The sequence below is a fragment of the Podarcis tiliguerta genome, assembly GCF_965153285.1.
Source record: "Podarcis tiliguerta genome assembly, chromosome: 3".
Classification (NCBI taxonomy): Eukaryota; Metazoa; Chordata; class Lepidosauria; order Squamata; family Lacertidae; genus Podarcis; species Podarcis tiliguerta.
This window is the reverse complement of record NC_139536.1, coordinates 116,236,621-116,244,490: the sequence shown is the minus strand read 5'-3', so window position 1 is coordinate 116,244,490 and position 7,870 is coordinate 116,236,621. Positions and strand designations below refer to the sequence as shown.

Sequence of the window (7,870 nt, the reverse complement as noted above, 5' to 3'; positions counted from 1 at the left end):
TGCCACGACACTCAAATAGTGCCCCCCTGCCATTTTACAAGCCAAGACTCTGTGCCTTAAACGGGCAGGCAAGACTCTACCACTGCATCTCCAGTGCCAAAAACAGCTGTGCTCACTGCATTTCTGCAAGAGGCAGGTCTCCTCTGTCCACAACATAAAAATGGCTACCCTAACCATTAGGTCCAGTTGAGGACGACTCTGCGGTTGCAGCGCTCATCTCGCTTTATTGGCCGAGGGAGCCGGCGTACAGCTTCCAGGTCATGTGGCCAGCATGACTAAGCCGCTTCTGGCGAACCAGAGCAGCGCACAGAAACGCCGTTTACCTTCCCGCTGGAGCTATTTATCTACTTGCACTTCGTGCTTTTGAACTGCTAGGTTGGCAGGAGCAGGGACCGAGCAACGGGAGCTCTCCCCGTCACGGGGATTTGAACCGCCAACCTTCTGATCAGCAAGCCCTAGGCTCTGTGGTTTAACCCACAGCGCCACCCACATCCCTGTTTTACCCAGGTACTATATGGTTGCTATCCCAGAGACAAAAGGTATACTTTTACAGAGCAACATCTGGGGCCAGCTATCTTCTGTTGGGAGGGCAGAGTGAGGTGCAATGTTGACCCACTACTGATTAATCCCTTCCCAAAGTAAAACTAGTTATGGCCACAGTTTTAAACCACCTTCTTCACATTGTGCCTTGAACTATGGGCATTTCCTATGCCATGCAAACGCCTCTTAGCAGACTGAGGTCTAGTGTTTCTATCTGAACATGGTGTAAACATTGGGGAGAATAGGAGCTGTGACATCAGTGATGCTGTGGGCTCTGTGCAAATGGTGATTTGCATTAAATCACATTTCAGGCACTTATTCAAACCACCATGGTCTCACAGGCCTTGGGAAAAACTATTCTCCACTCCCAGTTATTAATCACAACAAAAAGGGGTGCTTTTTTCAAGCATCTGATAAAATTATGTCTTTTGTTCAATAGTAAAATCTTTTGTTTCAGTTTGTATTTACAGTAGGGGTAGGCCAAACCAGTTTGAGTTAACCTGGTACAGTTTCATTGGCTAAGAATGATGTCCCCATTCATCTTTACAGAGCAAAAAGAGAGAGAACTCTGGGGGTGGTGTGGAAGTGGTTGGGTACAATGGAATGGCACTATATCTTGAAGTACCCCTTGAAATGTTTTAGGGTAGTTTCACTTCTTGCTGAAAAAAATGGCCCAATTCGCCACCCCATTTCTCTGCCTTGAGTATGGAAGCTAAAGGAAGGGTCTTTCCAGCTTAGCTCTAACGCCATTTGATCTCATGGTTCTACTGAATTTGTCTCTTGACCAAAGATGTTGTAGATTCAATTGACCTTTTTGACTGTTGCAAAAGAAAAGATGTAGCAAAATACAGAGGAGCAAGCTGCATTCTTGGCCGAAAAGTTGGAATTTTGCATGCACAAAAAGACAGATCATGCAGAAATACAACTGAAAACCTGTTCCTTCATGACAAAGCTGTCATGACAGAAAAAGCTTTCAAAACTGAAATCTTCTACAAAGAACCAGATCCACTGTACTGAATGAACAAGAACATCCTGTTTGTGCTATTTTAATTACATTAATGTTATTCAATTAGGATTATAAAATGCCCAGGGTCTGTCATAAGACAGAACACCCTGGTTTCACTATAATGTAAAACAGAGCGGCACCAGAAAATGTCAGAGAAGAGCTCTATCAATGGACGATCAGTTCAGGAAAGGCCACTCTGAGGATCATGGAAGATGTTCCTAGCCAACCGTCTCACATATCTGCCACCATTCATAATAAGTTCTCGCCCAACAATATTTGCTCAAAAGGCAAATACTTTCCTTTACTAGCTCCAGTCCCCAGCCAAGCAGAAGGCAAGAACAGGCAACTATTCTGCCAAAAATGTTTTTGCTGCCTTTCCCTGCCTTTCTTTCTCAGCTTCTGCCTCTGAAGTGAACATTAGCACATTTGGCCAAGCGCAACTTTTCCATCACTCTAGCACTACTTGAGATACTGCATTTTCTCCCTACCCCATACGTATGAAAAAGAAGAAGGCCTTCTTTAGCTCAGCTGTTAGCAATACTTAAAGGTAAAGGGACCCCTGACCATTAGGTCCAGTTGTGGCCGACTCTGGGGTTGCGGTGCTCATCTTACTATACTGGCGGAGGGAGCCGGCATGCAGCTTCCAGGTGATGTGGCCAGCATGACTAAGCCGCTTCTGGCGAACCGGAGCAGCGCACAGAAATGCCGTTTACCTTCCCGCAGGAGCGGTACCTATTTATCTACTTGCACCTTGACGTGCTTTCAAACTGCTAGGTTGGCAGGAGCAGGGACCGAGCAACGGGAGTTCACCCCGTTGCGGGGATTCGAACCACCAACCTTCTGATTGGCAAGTCCTAGGCTCTGTGGTTTAACCCACAGCGCCACCCACGTCCCTTTGAGCAATACTTAGGAGGCTTAAATCTAGTGCGTGCATCATATGCGATGTCAGATGTGGCACAGGCAGAGATAGATTTGTGGCTCACACAGATGATCCCTGCAGAAAGCAGGACTGAGCTCTCTGTGCACCAGCTGATGTGTGGGGAGTTCAGTCTTGTTTGGTCACTTCCAGCCCCATGGGGCAACACTGACAGGTCTCAACCCAACTGTCAAAGTTGGCCTGCAGGGTGGAGGGGAGATAAATATCTGGTTAAAGATAAAGAATCCCCACTGCTGACCTAACCAGTATAGCCACAGAATGATTCTCTGATGCAATGCAGTACCACGAGGGTGCCTACAGATGACCACAGTGGCAGGACAGAAATGTAGGGAAGGCGGTCATCCCTCAGATCAAGTTGTTTATGGTTTTATAAACTAGTGGCAAAATATTAAATGTGGCCCAGTAGCATAATGTGCAGTACTGTCGGAAAGCAGAAGTAGCTAGAAGTCATGCTACCGCCTTCTGCACTTGCCTGCTGCTTTCTTGGACCAACCATAAGGGGAGCTCCACATAAAATGCAATAATACAGTCTTGAGGTCACCAGTGCATCATCCACTGTAGCTAAAATATCCCTATCCAAGAATGGTTGGACTTGGCACATGGCTGGAAGCTGGTAAAAAGCATTCCTAGTCATTTGGACCTCCATGACAATGATGGATCAAAGAAGCCTCCCAGACTACAAACATGCTCCTGCAGACAGAAGGTAGCTTCATCCAGAACAGGAAACTGACATATTTCTCATATAGCATAACCAATCATCCACAGGCCTCTGTCTTGCCAGAATTGTGTTACATCTGTCCACCCTGGTGAACAGAATGCTTCTTTCTGCATGCAGATTTCTCAGAGGGAACTGAAGCAGGCTGAACAAGCCTCCACTTTCTGAACTCCCTGATCCAGTACAGGTACTAATTTGTTTAGCCATTTGTCCAATAAACATCATGCCAATCTTCCATTCATCTTTTGACTTTCTTCCAGTCTTAAAATATCTCCTGTAAGCGGTGTTTATTATAGTAGCAATGGCAGCAACAGCAGCTTTAAAAAACAAAACAAAAAACTATTCTGCATTTAAACATTAAAGGTGTGGTATGCATTTATAGTGCTGCAGTAAGTGCAGAGATGGTGAACTGGAGGCAGAATGGGGAGGAGGAGGAGGAAGTGTGTCAGGACCAAAATTTCCTACATTTTGAGGCTGGGCTGGACTGAGGTTGGAATCTGTCTGTCTTGGGAGACAATGGAGGAGTGTACTTTTTTGGGGTGGGGTCAAGCTGTTGGATGGTTTTAGTGCCTGCTGTAGAGACCAGTGTGGGAGAGACCTGTTTTGTTGCAGCTGGGGCAGATGAAGGGGTCCCACTGGGACTATGGTGTTTCTTCTCTCTGTGCTCCTACCAGGGGTCATTTCTCCTGTGGTCACTGCTATGGATGCACAATTTGATTGCCTATCTCCAGGCATTGCGCTCAGTGCCGGATTTATGTATAAGCTAAACAAATTATAGCTTAGGGCCCCAATCTTTTGGGGTCCCCCCAAAAAATTAAAGGGGAAAAACCTTGATGTACATTTCCAAAATATAAGACAAAAAACAAATAAAATAAAGCCTACATGCAGCAACATTGCTCCTATGATGTACATATCTTGTTATGTGCAAATGGCTTTAGATATCCATTAAGTCCATAATTACCATATAGCATATATTCAGCACAAAAAACACTGATAATTTGTTGTTGACAAAGGACAGCTGGACATATAAAGAGCCCCATTACCTTCAGTAGCTTAGGGTCTCATTAAACCCAAATCTGGCCCTGATTGTGGCTGTCTGCAAGTGCCTGGAGACATAGCATGGCTGATGTTACCAGCCTTCTTGTCACATTTGCAGACATCTCTGTAATGCAGTGTTGGTCTGCCAGTTGGCCTGGTGCTGGAAGCACATCCTTGGGAATCCTGACATCTTCCACTCTGTGGACATGACCATGCCAGCATATACATCGCTGAGACAGGAATGTGAGCACATCTTTGTTTAGAATTCTGTCTTGTCATTTGATACCCAAAATCCTCCTGACACGGCTCATGTGGAAGGCATTGAGACATCACTCCAAGTAGGTTGTAAGTTGCCCACAGCTCACTTCCATAAAGCAGTGTGCTCAACACGCAAGGCTGGTAAACGTTTATCATGGTATTGAACATTAGCTTCACGTTCTCCCATACCCTTTTGGAGAGGCGAGCCACTGCCATAGCTGCCTTGCCAGCTCAACATTGATGGAGAGATTGCTGGTTATGGTGGAAAGTAGGCAGACAAAATTGTCTACCACCTCAAGTGTGTGATCACCAATGCTAATGTGTGGAGTGCTGGCAATGTCCTGACCTAAGATGCTGGTCTTCATCAGGGTATTGTTAAGGCTGAACTCCCTGCAGGCTTGGGCAAAATGGCTGATGAGTCTCTGTAGAGTTTCATTGGAGTGTGCTGTCAAGTCTGCGTCATCTGTGAACATCTCCCGGATAAGGATCCACCACATTTAACTTTCTCCCTTTCCTTGTAACATCTGATAGTCCAGACCAGATTTCCCCCCAACATTATTCTTCCTATGCTAGTGGCAGCCAATCACGCAATCACAGAATTAGAATGGGCTTCAAAAGTCGTCTAGTCAGACCCCTCCCAATGCAGGAAATCTACCGTTCCAGCACCCCTGACAGGTAGTCATCCGACAGCTGCTAAAAATATTGCAAATGAAGAAGAGCCCACCACTTCCTGATCCTATCTGTTTCACAAGCATACTGCCAGAAAGATGCAGAAGACTGAGGCATAATATGGGGTAAGAAATTAGATCCTACATGGAGAAGGCACATAATAGCACTAGTAAAAATTAGAGAGAGACTCTCACATGGCATACTGCCTAATATGGTCAGTAAAGGGTATGAAAATTGCATCCCTCTTAAAAAAGCAGAGAACTACAATACTGGGGGTGGGTCATCCTGTTATTTAATCCCATCCCTGCTGGTAGGTTCTTCTGTATTGTGAAGAACTGTGTGGGGGAAAACAATTTAAAGTCAATAAGAAGAGAGACTAAAGATGGCAAGACAGACATAAGTAATCAAATTAAGAATATTAGAATTTCAATTTTGAGGGAAAAGAAAAGAAAAGAAAGGCACAACAGACATTCTGCCCTTGTGAGAAATAAGCTATGGCTTGCTGAGAAAGAAGCAGAGAAGTGGAAGTAGCAGGAGGAAACATCTTCAACTATGTCTGAATGTGAATGGAGAACAGAAACTAAAAATGCAATCAGGCTGGATTCTAGAAGAAAGCCAAACAGGTGCACAATACTAAAGTGTTTTAGGAGCTTCCAAGCGCTTTTCACTCAGGCCCAGCTCATTCTCAACAATCCATCAAACAACCTAGAATGTAGGTTTTCCACTTACTGTTAGGTCCACTTTGTGAATTCTCCATCAAAGTAAGATTTAAGTGTTAAGTGTTTTATAGATTATAATTGTTTCACTGATGATTTGTTAATTATTTTATGTTTTATGCTGTATTTCTGATGTTCTACTATGTTCTATTATGTTCTTGTTATTTATTGTTTGTAAGCCGCTTTGAGATTCATTTGAATAAAAAGCAACATAGAAATATAATAAATCAAATCAAATCAATCAAGTTAAAGCCATTAGATCTAGTAAACTTGTGACCTGTTTCCAAATGTTTGTGTTAATAGTATTAAGTATATTATTGACAATTCCAGCAACAGTAGCTTCTGGAGAGAGGTCGTTTAGCAAATTTTAGGTAATTAATAATTATCTACAATGTCTCAGAAATGTCTTGTGGATTTGGCCAGGCTAAGTGTTGAATCAAACATTGCCAAAGAGATTGATTTTCATGCAGTAGTTTGAATTTTTTTGCAAAAAAGGTCTTTTTAAAAAAGTAAATAGTAAGTTAATCTTTTTTCTTTCTTTTTCTTTTTTACTAATGCTTATGTCTTCTGATGATCTGATCTGCACTGCAATATAAAAGGATATTTCAATCTGAATTATTTTTCCTCATCTGTACATAAACAAAGGTGTGCGAATTGAATGTGCTTTCTTATTTCTGACCCTCTTTTATTTATATTTATGTATATTTTTGTGGAGGAAGTTTGGGAGCACAAGGCCTCAAAGGCAGAAAACTGGCAGAGGGACCCCCTCCGGCCCCCCAGGCCCTTTTCAACCCCCCAGGCAGCGCCACCAACGTTTCCCGGCTCCTGCATTTATATACCGGGAGCAGAACGACGTTAACAGGCTTTAGCTGTGGGAAGGGTATAAAACACGAGGACGCCATAAATCTGAAGGCTCCTGGACGCTGCTTGGGCCCACAGTCGGAAATGTGGAGTTTCAAGCCCTGCCACAAAATGGCTGCCCTGCAGGAAGAGATTTCCAGCCCCCTTCCCGCCTTCAGTATTCTCCCTTCACCCCCACCCCGGCCACCGTCCCCGCTCACAGCGGCTCCATTCCCTGACCCTCTTCCAGCCCCATGGCTGCTTGATTTCTGCCCCCTTACCTCTCTCGCCCTCTTCCCCACAGCGCAAGCGCAGCCGCCCCGTCCGCCTCGGCCTCTTCCCTTCCCCCACCTCCTTCTCCAAGGCCGGGAGCTGCTGCCAAGGCAAGGAGGCCCTGGGGCCAAAGTCTGGGGCCCCACAGCCCGGGGGCCCTCCAACGGCCACCCAGAGAGCAGCAGATAGTGGGGGCCGTGGCAAACAGGCCCTGCACCGGCACCACGGGCTTTAGGGTGTGCTGGATTTTTCAGCTTTCAAATTCCAAAATTGAGAGGTGCTAAAAAATTGTACCATGACCAAAATACATTTGGGTCAAATTAATAAATTTAGTTTTGCTTGGTGAGTAAAACTTGTGTAAAATGGCACAGAAATCATTAAAATAAATTGCCAAGTACTTGCAGTTGTATACTTATTCTTACGCATTACCTGACATTTTCAGAAGGTAAAATTCAAATTCTTTTCCAAAAGCAGTTTATGTACTTCTGCATCAAACGTAGACTGACCAAGCGAAATGTTGTCCAATCACAAAAGTAACTGCAGATTTGAAATGCGCACACTCAAAAACTTGGGGATACATAAACTCTCAACTACGTAACAAGGGGGATGGGGGATGATATATATATATATATGACAGCTGACATAAAAAGGTTACGTCACACTACGTCAAAATGATATTTCTTTTAAAAACCCTAAACTGCTCTTGCACGCTGGCTTAGATGTTTAGAGTGCAACAGATCAGACACAGGCCATCAACCTGTTAAAGGAGAAACCTTCTATGTACATCCAGTGCTGTGCAATCTCATTACATGCCACTCCTATGGCATCACTACCATTTCCCTATAAGGCACAGATAGATTCAAGCCCCAGATCAGGGA

The 7,870-nt window shown here is 44.4% G+C and overlaps 1 protein-coding gene across 2 annotated transcripts in view; it reads right to left on the bottom strand.

Annotated features, from left to right (window-relative positions):
* The window catches only part of B3GNT2 (UDP-GlcNAc:betaGal beta-1,3-N-acetylglucosaminyltransferase 2), a 50,719-nt gene extending 43,180 nt beyond the window's left edge, over positions 1–7,539 (bottom strand). Inside the window, exon 1 of one of the 2 annotated variants that reach the window (XM_083435433.1) lies at positions 7,422–7,539. The gene's annotated coding sequence lies outside the window, so the exon portion shown is untranslated. Of the gene's footprint in view, positions 1–7,000; positions 7,075–7,421 lie in introns of those variants that run through there. The other variant, XM_083435432.1, reaches the window with a different exon arrangement.
* Positions 7,540–7,870: the final 331 nt, after the last annotated feature.